At 47.0% G+C, this 16681-nt stretch overlaps 1 pseudogene; it reads right to left on the reverse strand.

Annotated features, from left to right (window-relative positions):
- Nucleotides 1–4868: 4868 nt before the first annotated feature.
- LOC132486701 (inosine triphosphate pyrophosphatase-like) lies at nt 4869–5331 on the reverse strand (annotated as a pseudogene).
- Between the last annotated feature and the right edge of the window lie 11350 nt (nt 5332–16681).

Here is a 16681-nt window from a genome sequence, read left to right on the forward strand (position 1 = left end):
CCTCGGACAGACATTTTCACATCCAGTGTTCACAACAACCCTTAAAGTTCAGTCGGTTACTATCTTCATTTGTCGTTGAGGAGACGGAGGCACAGAGAGCCTACAGAACTTGTCCAAGGTCAGAGGGATAGTAAACATAGAAGCTAGGATGGATACCCAGGAAGTCTGGCTTCCAATTTCATGCCATATCACATATCTTAGATCATATCTCATATATCATGTCCCAAAAGGGGATAAGCTGTCATGCACAGAACCTAAGAGAAGCTCTAGACTCAGAGATGGCGAGGATTATGGGTGGGTGTGAAAGAGGAATGAAAACCAGGGTTGGAAAGTAGAGGAATTGAAAGCATGATCATGAAACATGTGCCTGAGTTGCCCCTCAAACTCTCTGCTCCTCATCCCCAGATTTTGGTGAACATAGAGCTCCAACATTCCAGACTCCTCCAGGCAGAGTAGGTATGATAGATGCATAAGGGGATGGATGGACAGGTCAACAGATGAATGAATGGAAGGATGGATGGATGAAGGATGGGTGGGTGGATGGATGGGTACATGGATGGATGGGTTGATGGATGGATAGACAAACAGATGAATTAAGCCCTTTCCTCAAATCCAGCCATACATGCATTTACTCAAAGGTAAACCCTGTCAGTCAAGAACCCCCCCCCACCACATACCCAGAACTCTCCAGAAGTTTTCATATTCAGGGTCCAGATTTCCACACACAACAGCAGAGGAAACTTTCACCAGCTGTCAGGATACATTAACTCATCCTGCCATCCTTGAAATAACTAGACTGCAGGGATCATGAGACACATGAAGAAAATCACCAACAGAAAGAAAAGGGGCAGACTATGGTAATTGACAATTCAACTGACCTTTGGGGGGAGGTGTGGAGAATGTGATATTTCAGAGGAGATCCCCGCCAAATAAAGCACCTCCTGATTGGATTCCTCAGAGAGATCTGGAAAAGTATTGCATTCATCAAATATATTGTCATGACTTTCTCCCCCCGACCACTTCCTTCAGGCCAGTGTTTCAATGTCACCATATTATCAAGGCTTTTGCCGCCTACAGTCTATGAAACAGCCAGCCCTCCTCGCCCTCCCCCATCGACCCTGGTGCTCCCCACCTACCTCACCTGCACGTCAGCCCCCTCAGAGCTCAGCACCAGACGCAGCCCTAGTATCACCTTATGTGTTCTCTTCCCATGGATCCCCCACATACCACGTCTCCACGAGATCAGGGGATTTGCCGGACTGGCAACTCTGAAACCTTTAGGGCAGGCCAGCAGACTGGAGACCCAGGAAAGGGCAGATGCTGCAGCTGAAATCCAAAGGTAGTCTGGAGCAGATCCTCTCTCCCTCGGGGGACACCAGATTTTTCTCTTAAGCTGATTGGACCAGGCCCACCCACAGCATGGAGGGCCATCTACTTCATCAAAGTCTACTGATTTAAATGTTAATCTCATCTAAAAAATACCTTCACAGTGACATCTGAGTTCATTTTTGACCAAATATCTGGGTGTCCTGGCCTAGCCAAGGTGATACATAAACACTAACCATGTTCAAGGATCTCAGGAAAGAGGCACCAACCAGCTGTCAAAGAAGTGGGGTGACAGGAAGATCCAAATCCCAAAGGGCCCTTTGTGCCTTACAAGGCAGAGACTAATGGGGACACTCACAAGAGCAGTTTCTGGAAGCTTTGAAGTCCTACCACAAACACAGACAAAATCTAGACCCAAAGGACAGTCTATTGACTCTCCCTACGAAGTGCATGTCACCTGTCCCTTCCCCCCCACGCCCCTGTCACCCCTGCAGTTCAGATCCCTGACCTCTTCCTGCACTGAACGACCTCAGCACCCCCTGAGCTCCAGGCTCTCTGGACTTCAGCCCCCCCTTCCCTCTGCCTGTCCCCTTATTGCCAGAAGAACGCCCCCATGTCCTCCACGGCCCCATCCCTCGCTCCCAGTATCATCACATTGCCACTTTGTTCACAACATCCTCCTGGCTGAAATGCCTCCCTCCTTCCTCCCCGTCCAGGGCCCCGGAGGCCTGCAGCCCACACAGGCTGCGTCCCCACACTAAACATTTCCTCACGCGCCGTAGCGTGTTCTGATCTATTGCTGCATGCCTGTTAACTTGTCCTCCACGCTAATGAAGATGGTGTTTTCCCTAGTGCTGTACATGTGCCAGTCATCCAATTCACTGTCGGAGCAAAAACAGTAGAAAAGGCTAACTATTGCATCTTGGTCATGGTGTCTTCTAGAACTCATGTTTTTGTTTACTTGTGTCAATATATTAGATGAATGTATATTTCTATTTTAATTACAGGTTTCACCTCTAATTCCTGCAATTTTTATAACCATACTCAGATGCTATTTGCATGTTACTAAACAACTAAATTCCCTACAATGATATGATATATTTAAGTATTTTTAGATGGTAAGAAAACATAGAGTACCTAAGGAGGCAAAAGTGGAAGGAAAAATACAGACAGCCTGATTTAGAGCAGGCTGGCTGGTTCCGGCCATCAGACTGCAAGTAGTTGGGTGAGTGACACTCAGAGTGAATCAGAAGATTCCAAATGTCAGCCTCATAATTCCCCCATTAGTGCAAGTTGAAAGGACTCTCAGTTGTCCCCGATCCTGTGTCATACATCCAGAATTTTGACAGCAGTTGGTTTCTCCCAACATCTTTAATGAGCAGCTCTGGGAGAGGGTAAGAGAAAAGCCTGCTAATTCTCACCATCACCTCCAGTGCTTTTAATCAGTGCTAGGAAGCCTGCTGCCAAAATGGGCACTAATTACACATCCCTCAGAAACAGGATTGGGTTTGCTGCAGCCCTGTGCCAACGAGGCTGTAAACAAGCGTATTTCTTCCTTCTGTGCAGAGAGAATACCTGTCTTTGTGGTCGAATGAAGCCAGGGAGCATGAGGGGCCCCTGGAGGAGGAGGGGGATTGGGTGAGGACTCCGATGGAACCAGGAGGAGCTGGAGTCAGCAGAGGACTGCAGTGCAACTCCACGGGGGATTCTCACAACCGATCCAGGCCGCCCCCAGTCACCAGGACCCAACCCAACACCATGCCAGGGTCTTCCTGGGGTCCAGCTCCATCCGGCTTAGTGCCTCAGCCTCACAAACTGCTAGGACATTTTTCTGCCATGAACCTAAATCCCTGGTTCCTGTGTCAGTGGCCCCTGCACATGCTGGCTTGGCTGCACAGAGGCCTTGCATCCCCAGATGCTCCTTGGGGGATCTTAGAGGCTGGCAAGGTCACTAGACCCAGTAGCAGGGTTGCCAACTAGAAGACGTGTCTGCTAACCTAACTTGAATCCTTGTGTTTTCCATTCAGCAACACTAAACATAGGACTAAAAGGAGGCATCTTTTTTTTTTTTTTATGATCCAGCAATCTCATTTCTGGATATATATCCAAAAGAATGAAAACAGGATCTTGAAGAGATATTTGCACACCCACGTTCATAGCAGCATTACGAGCCAAAAAGTGGAAGCCATGCAAGTGTTCATCAATGAACACAGGCAGACCTCGGAGATATTGCGGGTTCAGTTCCAGACCACTGCAATCAGGCAATTATCGCAATAAAGCAAGTCACATGAAATTTTTGGTTTCCTACTGCCTATAAAAGTTATGTTTACACTATATTGTAATCTATTAAGTGTGCAATAGCATTATGTCTAAAAAAAAGTACATACCTTAATTTAAAAATACTTAATGGCTAAAAATGTTAACCATCATCTGACAATGCAGGATTGCCACAAACTTTCAATTTGTAAAAACATAATATCTGTGACGCTCAATAAAACGAGGTATGCCTGTAAACGGATAAAGGAAAAAGTGGTATACATATACAATGGAATATTATTCAGCCTTCAAAAAGGAGATCCTGTCACATGCTACAACATGGATGAAACTTGAGGACATTATGCTAAGTGAGATAAGCCAGTCACAAAAAAACAAACACTGCAGGATTCCACTTATATGACGTCTCTGAGGTAGCTGAACTCTTAGCAACAGAAAGTAGAATGGTGGTTGCCAGGTGCTGCGGAGATGAGGGGAAGGTGGAGTCGTTATTCAATGGGCATAGTTTCAATTCTGCAAGATGAGAAAGTTCTAGAGATCTGGTGCACAACTGTGTACACTATTGTATTGTACACTTAAAAATGAAGATGGTAATTTCTGTCACCTGTTTTTTCACCACAAAAATTAAAAATCTAATCAGGGAGCGTAAAGTAAAACATCTGTGGACAGTCCCTGGTGGAGCCACTGGCATAGGGCTGTGGGAGCTGTGGTGGGACTCTGGATTTTATCCTGAGCAGAAAGGACAAAGCAGAGAAATGATGTGCCTGAAGGTACACTCCTGCCACGGGGAGAGGATGGATGAGCTGGGGCAGGGCGGGGAGCAGGCCAGCCCAGAGGGTGGTCTGGACCCTGTGAGAAGCAGCTGAATCTATGGTCTGATAGGTAAGCATGGGGGCACTGAAGGGCAGTTTTGAAAGGAATGAGTTGGGGGGAGAAAGAAGATTCTATATGAACATAGAAAGTTGGAAAGGCTGTGAGATGTTCAAGGGAAGCTGTTGCCTCAGCAGTGGGATGAGGAGATTCAAGCTTGGAGAAGTCTGGGCTGTAGATGTAGCTCTAGGAGTTGTCACCTTCAGTTTCCACATCTGCTTCTCGGGAGAGCATACACTGCAGAGCTCTGGGTATACCAGGCCCCAACAGCTGTAAGCCATTGTGCCTTTCCAAACACCAGACTCAGGGGTCAAATAAGTTTCGGGATTGACAGCACTTCTAGCTGTGGTACCCAGGGGCGCGCCCTCCCCACCACAGTCCTGCAGCATCACCGCGAGTCACAGCGCCCTCTGGCGGCACGCGGGGGAACGAGCATGGGTACGCACCGAGGTCCGGCCCCTGAAGAGGCGCACAGGCTCGCTTGGGTCCCCAGTGCTGAGCGCGAACGTGCAGAGTGCATAGGCCGACTTGTCTTGGAACCCAGCCAGGAGCTGGTGGAGACCTTCAGGCTTTAACTTCTCCAGAAACCACTTTATGTAGGAGCCAGGGAGGCCCCCAAGGGCGTTGAAGCACATACAGGTGTCTTCCACCAGTACAGGGCCCTGCACCTGGCAAGCTGCCTCCTGACACTTCCGAATGGAAATCTATCTCATCAGGCTCTCCTTGGTACTCTGTCAGGTCAATCTTCTGTGCCACCAAAGTGCATGGAAACTTATCTCCTAGAATTCGAATGACCTCCTCCAGCTTCTTGGCGTTCCCCGTGACAAACACGATCTTCTTCCCGGAGAAGGAGGCCGCCATTCAGGAGGCATCTTCTTAATCTGTCTCTCATTTCAGTCTAACCCCCCATTAGACCTATGTATAATCTACCCATTAATTATCTTAGGGATCAAGTCTGATTACAACTGCTTATTGAGATAAAAGACAGACTCCTCGCTGAGATGTTCAATGTCCTCTAAAAGGGACCCCAGTATCATGTCCAGTTCCTTCATGTTATGGACCGAATGGTGCTCCCGAAATCCATACATTGAAGCTCTTACCCCAGTACCTCAGAATGTGACTGTATTTGGAGATGCGTTCTTTCAAGAGGAAAGTTGGTTGAAGTGAGGTCACTGGGGTGGGCACTAATCGAATGTGGCCAGCATCCTTATAAGAGGAGGAGATCAGGACACAGAGACCAGGGGCAGGAGCACACGGACAGAAGACCTGTGGGAAGGCAGCAAGGGGACAGCCACCTACACACCAAGGACAGATAACTCAGGAGACACCAACATTGCCCACACCTTGACCTTGGACTTCCAGCCCCCAGATCTGCTGTTGACACTGCCCGAGCAGATTAAGATGTCACTGCCCTACACACCCAAACCCTGGCTCAGCATTTCCAGGTGGCCCTCAGGCTCCTTCCTCTTCTCACCCCTTCTCAAACCATTCTTCCCACTGGAGTGCCCTCTTTCTACTGCCCTCGTAACCCTACCTGTTAGAACTTTGTCCCCAAAGTGTGTCATTACTTGCCACTTCTTCATGTTTTCCAACCAACCCAGGAGGTGTCTCACTCCCTTGCAGGACGCCTTCACAACCTGGGAGAATCTCATGGGAATGCATTCCTGGAAACAACGTGTTTCACTCATTCACTCATATGACTGGTGTTCCTGAAGCCTGAATCTCAGGCTCAGCTCAAGTCTTGGCTTAAAGCTACAAGTTATTGGATCACTTGGCTCACGTGCCCCTCAGTTCTCCCACGTGGACCCTATATCTCTCACTCCATTCTACACTTGCTCCCCAGGTAGGTGTGCACATCAACAGCGACTATCATTTTCATCACCCGGGGTCCCTTCTTCTGAGGGCAGCGTCCCCTCGAGCGGCTTCTCCTCCCACTTCCCTGCATGGTTCCCACAGGACTGGCCATGTTTGTGGGTGCCTGTGACCCATGCTGGCACCAATAAATTACTATTCTCATTTCCCTGGACCAGAGGTCACGTCCAATGGCCTCATTCTGTGGCTAAAATTGTAAGATGTGCAGCCCAGGTGCTCTCATTCATCAAGATGAAAAGAGGTAGAAGCTCGGAGAGAGGAGGAGAAGGGGGGAGGGGAGAGGGGAGGGGGAGAAACAAGCCCACAGGGAGAAGCCGACCAGAGGGGCTGGAAGAGGAGGTCCTGAGAGGGCCCCACACTTGGTTCTCTATCCTCCAAGCTCCTGCTTCATTTCTGCTTCTCTCATTGCTCCTTGGGCAGCTGAGACCTCCCAGTGACTCAATCTTTGTTGTAAGCTAGTCATGTTGTGTTTCTAACACTTTTAGCCAGAAGAGTCCCTTCCTATGACAAGACACTCAATGCATTCTCTAAATTGTATTGAATTATAGTTGTTTTAGATAAGTGCTGTTTTTACAAATTTCAAAATAATGAAATGCAGTTGTGTTCCTTCCACATCCACACCCTTGCTAGCTGGAGGTTCCGGCATATCTGTCCCACAGATGGCATCCACGAAGTCTGATGCCTCGCTATTTATATACAAACGGTGGCCCTAAGACACTTGGAAATCCGTGAATAAATATTCCCGTCATTCGATTCACAGCATCAAATTGTTTAACAGCACTGCCTGGATGGATGATGCAAAGTGAGGTTTCAGCCCCTAGCCACGTTCCTGTAGGTGTGGAATTGGAGGGGGCGGGGCAGCACCCACAAGAATGCAGCTTATTCCACGTACCTCTTCCGTTTCCTTCTCAGTCAGCCTGGAGCAGGCTTCCTTTCCAACTGGCTGTGTTGCAGAGGACTGGGAAAATTAATGAGTTCCTGCCTGAAGAACATCTCAGAGCTTCTCCTGAAAGGTGGGAAATAAATACACGTTGTTCTTCACATTTTGATTTGAGGAAGGATGCATTCAAAAACAAACTCTCCCTCCTCCCCTAAAATCTGGAGTGGTTTCCCCAAAGCTACCATTGTGGGGAGAGTACAGGGGACTGGGGGTGAGGAAGAGGGACTAAGGCAATCACTACAGACTTGGGGGATGTCACAGCAGGGTGCATCCCCTGCTTCTGGCCAGATGCCAGTCCAGTAAAAGCACAGAGTAAAGATTTATTCCTCTGCTTGCATTATATCCACACAGAAAATTTGGTCCTGTAACCACAGACCAGTGCCAAAATCTGTTTGGTTCATTTAAATTTTTGTATTTATTTTAATTAAGCACTAGCAGAATGCCACTTGCACTGGTATATTGAATACCTTTGTTGTAATTAACAGCACCAAGCCAGAGAGATGGGCTTCCTCTACATTCTTTTAATTAACTGAACTAGTTCAAGGACAGATTCAGAATCAGCGATAATTTCTTTACCGACGCAGACCTAGGGACTATGCCATTCATTGACAATAACTAATTTTTTTTTTAATTTAAGGAACTATCAGAATATATTTCTGTTTTTATAGTCATTGTCAGAAGTAAGAAAGCTTAGCAATTGTGTTAAATATTTCAAGTAAAAAGATCCTCATTCAATATGGAAGAAAGGTAGAAATTCTAATTTGCTTGAATGGGGTAAATGACAGTAATGATTCAAACAGTTTTAAGTCACATGGGTCCTGCTAGCCACGTGAAACCCAAAATGCTGGTCCCGAGTCTATTCTCAGGGCTTCCTACAATCAGGCAAGTGCCCCATCTCTCTTTACTTTGCCAATGTTCCTTTTTCTCTAACATCCCCCAAACCCTCCCAACATTTAAAATATTTAAAGGAATTTTTTTTTTCTGTCCGTCTGCTGAGCTGGAATTCGTTCCCCTATGTACATCAGATGCCGTTCCTCATTAGTCCAAAGAGCAGCTTTGGAGTGCTAATGACACCTCCCAGCCTTTTGGAGACATTAGTGCATCTCCTGCATGACTGGTGTGTACAAGGAAGCAATGAGTTTGCATTAGCACTTGGAACCTCAGGGGAGCAGGTGTGTGCCTCTCCTTCACACACAGCCCCAGCCCGACCCTGCTGCGTCTCCATTTAGCCCTCAAAGACAGTAGTTACAACCTCACTGAATACTGTCAGCTGCAGCTGAACACAAAGGAATCATCCCGTTCATCTGTTAAATGCGGCCTCCCTGCTAAAACTGCAGAAATGCACATGTGCTCATGCTTACCGTAAGGGGAGGGGGGGCATCTCAAGCTCCAAAGGGGAGTGGGGGCTTTGATTCACATTCTCTGTGCTGCATATAAACTCTTAAGATTCAGCAAAATTTCTTTTTTCATTTGAGGAGTTGAACAACCTCGTCTTTTTCTCCCTTTTAAGCACCTCAACTCCGAGCTGAATTTTCACAGATGCAAACTGCCAAGTGAAATCCCTTCAATATTAAATTCCTCAACCGTCAAAAGAAAGGAGAATCGTTAGCTGTGCTAAGGAAATGAAATACATTTTAGATTGGATAACCTCATGAATATGCTAACCAGTCCCCAACAATTTAATAAAAATAGATGATCTTGTCTTCATGTGGCCTCTTTCCCCCAGTAAAAATTGACAGCACTTAGTGGCAGGGTGGTGAACACAGCCACCCCATTTTACAAAAATACAGCCATCGATCCAGCTGGAACAGGCTGCAAGCACCACCAATTTGTCCATTTGTGTTCTCAAAATAGCAGGACTGGGACTTTGAACTTAGGAACCCTTTCTCTATTCAGGAAGCTCTTCCATGGGGCCTCTCTCTTCCATCTAATCCCAATTAACGCAGCTCTGGGAACAACTCGTGTGTTGGCCAAGATCAGCCTGGTAGTGAAGATGCCAACACCACTATCTTAGACATCTCCCTCCAGGGACACGGGACTGGGTCTCAGCTCAGCTAAGCAGTCAGAGCAGGGTCTCCTCCTGACTGTTGCCAGGCACATCTCTGGGCCTCCTCCCAGCCGGTCCCCAGCCTGCCTCCCTTTGAGGGAAGAGACATTAGTGCAGCAGCATTAGTGGGACTCAGAGCCAGTGGGAGTCAGTGTGACTGCTGGAGCAGAACCACAGGCAGGAAACCAAATAAAAGACTGGATTAGCTCTAAGGAGAGGGCGAGGGTGCTACTGAACCCCAGGCACGTTTTAGGCTTCCCCTGAGCATTGCTCCACTGTGACCTTACAGGGATGAGGGTCACACTGGAGGGCTGGGGAGGGATTGAAGGCCAGGAGACCAACAGGGAACGACTCTGTGCAGCTTTCAGAGCGTGAGGGAACCGTTCTTGATTATATCCCAGGATGTGGGGCTGGTCTCAAGTGGAGAAGTGTGCAGGGTGAGTGAATGAGTATACAAATGAGTAGCTCTGGGTTGGATGGATGCTCTGACAGCCTCTGTGTAGCTCCTTTCCTCACCAAGAGTTCAAGAAGTCCTGAACCTGTGATTTTGGTACTGCAGAAGCTTCCCATCCCTGCTGGGGAGCCCCCCACACCTGGCTGGCTCCCAGATGCTCACTTGGCTGGTGGACAACCTCCCCAGGGAGGGCCACTCCCTCCTGGTCTCAGCCTGAGAAGACCTTACTTCCCTCCTTACTTCCCGCCCCCTGTGCTGGTAGGAAGTCCCCCTGCGACGGCCCCCAGCTCAAGGAGAGAAGGCGGGATTCACAGAGAAGCCACCAGAGTCTCACTGGCGATAATTTGACAGCTGATTAATTTATTTTTTATTTTGGGAAGAGACGAGAAAACCAACTGAAGAAGACTGTGCGCTTCAGAGGGGACACTTGGTCCGTTCGCTTGTCAAATCCTTCCTTTCAAACAGTTTGTAAACAATTGTAGGGAGATCATGTGATTCAGAGATAGAATGGGAGAGACTGAAACAGACAGAGACACAGACAGAGAGATCATTATGAATATTTAGTGATATTTCTGGGGATGTCCCCGTCCTTTTGCTCTTTCTTACTCCAGAGATGCTGCAGGTCCCAAGCCTGCCATCTATGAGGGCAGAAAAATGTCTGGTATGTGTCTAAAACCCCACCAGCTTGGGAGGCAGAAAGACACAGGGAAAGTGAGTCCAACGTGCCCCCTCTGGTATGGCAGGATGGTCCTGTCTTCGTGGCAGGAGTCCTTTTGCCCGCAGCCCACCCTGCTCCAGAGACCATCCGTCCACCTCCCTCTTCTCAGACATCCACAACCTATGAGATAAAAACCAGACGAGCAAGCCTGTGTCCTCCCATGCTTGGCACTCTGGGTGGTTTCTGACAAAGCCAGCCTGTCTCATACTCACTTCTCACTCCTCCCTGGAGGCCGCAAGGCTGGCCTTTGTGTGGAGCAGGACAGGCTACCTCGGCACCGCCTGAGAGCCTCACTGGGAGCTGGGCCCACCAGGGCAAATAATGGACAGAGGTGAATGGCTTTGCCTGAGCAGGGAACGTGTTTCGAGCATCTGTGGGCCTGGCAGATACAGGAGCCCAGGCCGCAGGAGGCAGCCTGCGTGATTAACGCGGCCCTCACCGCCTCTGGGTCCACCACATCCCCACTTGGTGCACCTCATCTGTCCATTCTGGGATCACCCTTAGCACCCCAGCAGGGGCAAACAAGACCCAGCCCCGGGAAGGGGCAACCTCTCAGCGGCTGGGTCAGTCCCAGACGCTTGTTTGGTATTGAGCCAGCTAGCTGGCCTTTGAAAACAGAAGACATTTTCCTTAAAAATATATAATAATTTATACTCCACATCTCATCCAAACTTTTACTTCTCAAGTCTTACATTTTAAAAGATGAGATTTATGAAGAAGGGCCAGGTGCCTCCACTTCCGAGGCACAGCGTTCACTGTGGTATTTCGGGGCTGTGATGGACCCCAAAGGTGCTGGCTCTTGGGGCCCCGAGAGTCTGCCATGAGCTGCCTTTCATCCACTGTCCCGCATCCTCCATGGCTATGGGCCCCTCCTGGAGGAACTAAAAAGCATTTTGACCTTGGGCAGCAGGCACTGGGATCACTTGCAGGGCTACTGTGTGATGATTCTGGGATCTTACTGGTCCGTCTATGAAAAGACGATAACCAAGCCTCCTGCCTCTGTGTTCACAGGCCTGGCATGAGGGTTAATGAGCTCCTTGTCCAGCTCTGAGAGGTGCCCAGGTAACACGTGGCTTCCCGGCTTTTAGGGAAAGGTTTTCCTTTGTTAGATCGAGCTGCTGAGGTCTCCACTGGGGACAGGGTGCCATCCCAACCCATGCTTTCTGCTCTTTAAAATAATCACAGGTTTAAGGAAATATCTCCAATACTCTTCCTGGTTTTACAGTTCTTTTATTTTATTTTTTTAAATTATTGTTCCACTTCAATTTTGTGACAAACATTCGGAAGACTTCTCCTATTAATTATATTTTTTACACAAACGAATCTCTCTGATTTTATTCAGTGGTCCCCTGCCAAGTGTGCAGATTTGAATGTTGCTCTCAATAGCCCCTCAACATATTAGCATCTTCTTACACAAAATCAGAGTTTGCTTCAGTATTAAAATTAACAAGGAAAGTGTGGCCTATTTTATTTCACTTCCTTTGCATCAAAACATTTTATGTAAATGTATGGCTCAGCTATAAGCAATGGGGGATACCAGCTTAAGTTCCATAGCCCAGATCTGAACTTCCTTAAGTAGAGGGTCTTCTCAGATCCCACAGACAGATTGCATGATAGTAATTCCAGCAAACACGGGGGTGGCAATACCTTCTGTTCTTTCCAGGATTCTTGGCAGCTGAGACACTAAACCATGGACTGAAGAGGGTCCTCCAAACACTCTGCAGGCAGTTTGTTCTGTGCCAAAGGAGAGGTGCATCCAACATGCAGATGCAGATCTAAGAAACTGGTGAGACCTCACAGCTGGTCTATAGCTGCCCTTGTGAGAGGTCAGGGGTGTTCACCAGAGCAAAGAGAGACTCCAGGGTGATTCTCAAATCCTCACACCTCAAGAGAGAACCTGAGCCTGGATTGGGCTTGTCCTGGAACCAATTTGAATCCCTTGGATCAACTCTGGGCCACATTGTGCTCCAAGCTCATTGAGTGCAGGAGTGAGGAGTATGTGGTATACAGTGATTCCAAACTGGCCAAACAAGCAAAGAGAATTTGAACACAGGTAAAACCTGACTATACTTCATCTGCACCCCCCCACACACACAACTTCATCTCTCATTATGTGCAATGGGATATCAAGAGGCCATTGCTGGGAACACATACAAGAGCAAAGCCTTGCATCAAGGGAGCTCTCTAGGATCTAACTTTTGGAAGAGTTCAGTCAATGTGCTGGGAGACAGACTACATCTGGAACCACTGACACATGAAGCATGGCCAAGGTTGATTGTTTTCTCTCTTGCAAGTATAAATTATGACCTGAATTTTTGTCTTGGTTTGGGTTTTGGTTTGGCTTTTGTTGTTTTACATTTTGCATTAAGTTGTTTTTGCAAAACTAGTAGCTTTTATTTCTTTGCCTGTATCTATTCCCTTTGCAATATGATTTTTCACCTTGTCTCATTAAGAGGTAAAACTTGTGTCCCTAATCTCTGGATCTGGAGTGCCCTTGTGATGTGAATGTGGCAGAGGGATGGTATGCCAGCCTCAAGCCTAGTACCCATCTGCTTGGGTCCCTGTACAGCACTTCTTAAACAAGCCTGCACTCACCACTCACCTGGTAATGATGGGAGGCTGTGTGGAAGAGACCTGTGACGGGAGGGGCCATGCTGCACTGCCTAGTGTCTGGCTGATCCACGTGTGTGCACCCAGCCAAGATCAGCCAAGCCTGGCCCTGGCTGGAAAAACAGCCCAGAGAAGTAAAATCATTAGACTGAGGTCACCCCACTAGTAGATGACAAGGCCAGGCATTGGAAATCAAGTTACTCTGATGCCATGCTAAAATGATTCTGTACCAATTCCAATAACAGGGGGTGTGGTACCCACATGGTCAAGCAATTCTAAAACACCAGCTAGGTCTCCTACAATTCAACTTAATTCTGAATTAGAATTCATAACCTGGAGATAGCATCAGATCCCACAGTTTGAGGGCTCATTCCTATAAAACTGCACCCCCCACCTCAGACTCCAGTCCCAAGCACAGCTCACCTTTTGACTGATCTGCTAAATATTGGAGGTTCCAAAGTCCCCCTCTTTACTTTCCTAGAATGGCTCACAGAACTCAGAGAAACATTTTACTTACTAGATTACTGGCTTATTTTAAAACGTTATAACTTGGGAACTGCTAGATGGAAGAGATTCATAGGGCAAGGTATGGGAAAAGGGGGCGGAGCTTCCATGTCCTATCCTGGCATGCTCCCCAAATCTCCACATGTTCACCAGCTGGGAAGCTCTCTGATCTCCATCCTTTTAGGTATTTTTGGAGACTTCTTTACACAGGCATAATCCATCAAATCACTGGCCATTGGTGACTGATTCAACCTCCAGCCCCTCTCCCCTCCCTGGAGGTTAGGAGGTGGGACTGAAAGTTCCAACCTTCTAATCACAAGGTTGAGTCCCCTGGCAACCAGCCCTCATCCTTAGGTGAGGTCCAAAAGTCACCTCACTAACATAACAAAAGACACTTTATAGTTCTCATCACTTAGGAAATTCTAAAGGTTTTAAGAGCTCTGTGCCAAAACCCAGAATGAAGAGCAAATATATATATTTCTTATTATAAGTCACAATATCACACATGACCTATATTCTTTCCAGTTACTTCAAATTACAGGCAGCTGGACCTTAATTCTACAAGCCAGTCTGGGGTCTAAAGCTTGTACCACATTTCTGGATTCCAAAGACAGTTACTTTTGTGAACCATCTCAGTTTCTAGAAATTGAAATAAGGATACCTCCGTAGGGAATCCTTATTTCTGAATAGTTCTCTTCAGATCTCTCTCTCTCTCTCTCTCTCTCTCTTTCATTTTGTCTCTCTCTTACACACCACACACACACACACATACCATCTGTGGATTATATTTTTGGTCTGTGGGTTATTTCAGTCCTAGTGAGATCACCTCCTTTAAATTTCCACTGCCAAAGTAATTTCCCAAATTATATGGAAACAATGCTCCTATGGGACACCAAAGTAGTGACCTCTTGTTTTACTGGAAATATAGTTTAGTTATTAGTTCAGTGAAAGTAAAAGGCTTTGCTTTAACAACACTAAAACCAGAAAGAATCAGTGCATTTCTCAGTGGAGCGGATTACTTTGAGAACAACCAGAACCTAAGAGCTTCTGTTCCAAGAATGCATGTGATGTATCTGTTGTGTGCTGAGAGGTTGGATCCCTCCCTGCAGGTGTCCAAGGGCTCACTGCTCTCCTAAGAGGCAAGACCCTGATGGAGCCACAGCCCTGGAGCTCTCCAGAGCAGGACAGCCCTGCCCGTGCCAGCAAGTTCCTGGTAACTGTGACAAGCATGAGCCTCTTTTGAGGCTGAGCCAGAGCCATATGAAATAGCTCTAGCTCATGTTGAAGGGGAGGGTTGTTGTAACCTAAGGATGGAGCCCAGAGAAGAACAGGAGGGTGGGAGATGCAGTCCAGATACAGGCTCAACAATCAACATATTACTGAGAAAGTAAAATCTAACGAAGAACAGGAGGATGAGAGATGCAGTCCAGATACAGGCTCAACAATCAACATATTACTGAGAAAGTAAAATCTAACAAAGAACAGGAGGATGAGAGATGCAGTCCAGATACAGGCTCAACAATCAACATATTACTGAGAAAGTAAAATCTAACACCTGTCAAATTCTGGTGAGTTCATAAAATAGTTTCTTGAAAATACTCTCTATGATCCTGCTGACAGCCCTAAATATAAGTGTGTTTATAATATTCTTACTTTACCCAGAAGAAACCTGAATCTTACCGAGGTCAAGCAACTTTCTTACAGCAAGAAAAGAGAAGAACCACACGCACATTATCTGCCTGAAAACTTACATTTTTTCTCGTAACACGAAGCGGAAAGCAGGTTGAAACATTCTAAAGTTAACTGTCGGACCAAAAAGAAAGGAACAGTCACAGTTCCACATACCACAGCCCACTAGTGAGAAGTTGAGGAACAACAGTTAGGAGACAGCTGTGAGGTTCTAGAAAGGAAATGTGGGACTTCTGCAGGACTCCAGTTGCACCCTGATGTTTGATTCGGCAAAGTTCCTTGACATGACATGGCTGCTTCCATTTGTGCATCCAGCCACATGAATCCAAACCACCGCTCTCCCCACAGCAGGCTGCTTGTTCCCTACCAGCATCTGGCATCCACCTGCTGTCATGATTTTTGAACCATTAGCTCTCTCAACTTTGTCCTTTGGTGTGTAATAAAATACCTCTTCCTAAGATCTTTCTTTCAAACTTCCAGCTAAACAGTAGGGGAAATGTAGTCACAGAATAATTGAAAATTATAACTTTTTCAGTCTCACCAATTGGTCTTGTGAAAATCCTTTTGTAATGTCTCACCGATGAGTTGGCCAACAGCTGAAAGCTTGAGAATAATGCTGCCATTTTATACTGCAACGACTACTTCTTTTTCTGAATGTCCCAGGCTGTCACAATTTCCTTTGTGCCAACACAGAGGAAATCTCTGCCCTGCTGGAATCCCTAGGATCTTCATATTCCACCTGTTTACTTTGATCCAAAGGGAACAGATGTCAGGAGCTGCGTTTTCAACTTCCCCATGAGCTGGTTCCTCTGAGTTGCAAAGCCCACTAGTCTTTCCAAACCACACTACCTCTAAAAAGGAAACTCTATATACCTGTTCACACCTGGATTTTTGAAGTCTTCCTTTGTAGAGAAAATTAACTCTCCAGAAGAGTGCATGGTTGTCTGGCACAGCTCTGCTACTCATGCGTCCATGAAGCCTGCATCTTGTTAGTATCTGTGAGCCTAACCTCTTCCCCCTAAAACAAAACGGAATCCTTTACTCCCAGCTGTCTTTAGTGTTCTGTTTTGAGTATTGATGCTCTAAATTCTCACACTGCTCCCAAAGGGCTAGCTCATCAAGCAGACCATTTGCTGCATTTAGATCCCCATTACCTGATAGTGCAGACCCACTAACACCTCCGTAGCTAGCGGAGGATCCCCGTGTTCCACTCCATGTCTTATTCATGTTCTCCATCTCCCACAGACCCTGAGTGCCTTATAAGACATATGTTACTTTAAGAGTGTTAATGGTGCTTGTCAGCCTGCAGGTCAGGCGTGTTCAGTATTTCAGAGTGGGCAGTTTGGCAATGACATTCAGCCACTCCCTAGCCACATG

The sequence above is a fragment of the Mesoplodon densirostris genome, chromosome 3 (assembly GCF_025265405.1).
Source record: "Mesoplodon densirostris isolate mMesDen1 chromosome 3, mMesDen1 primary haplotype, whole genome shotgun sequence".
NCBI lineage: Eukaryota > Metazoa > Chordata > Mammalia > Artiodactyla > Ziphiidae > Mesoplodon > Mesoplodon densirostris.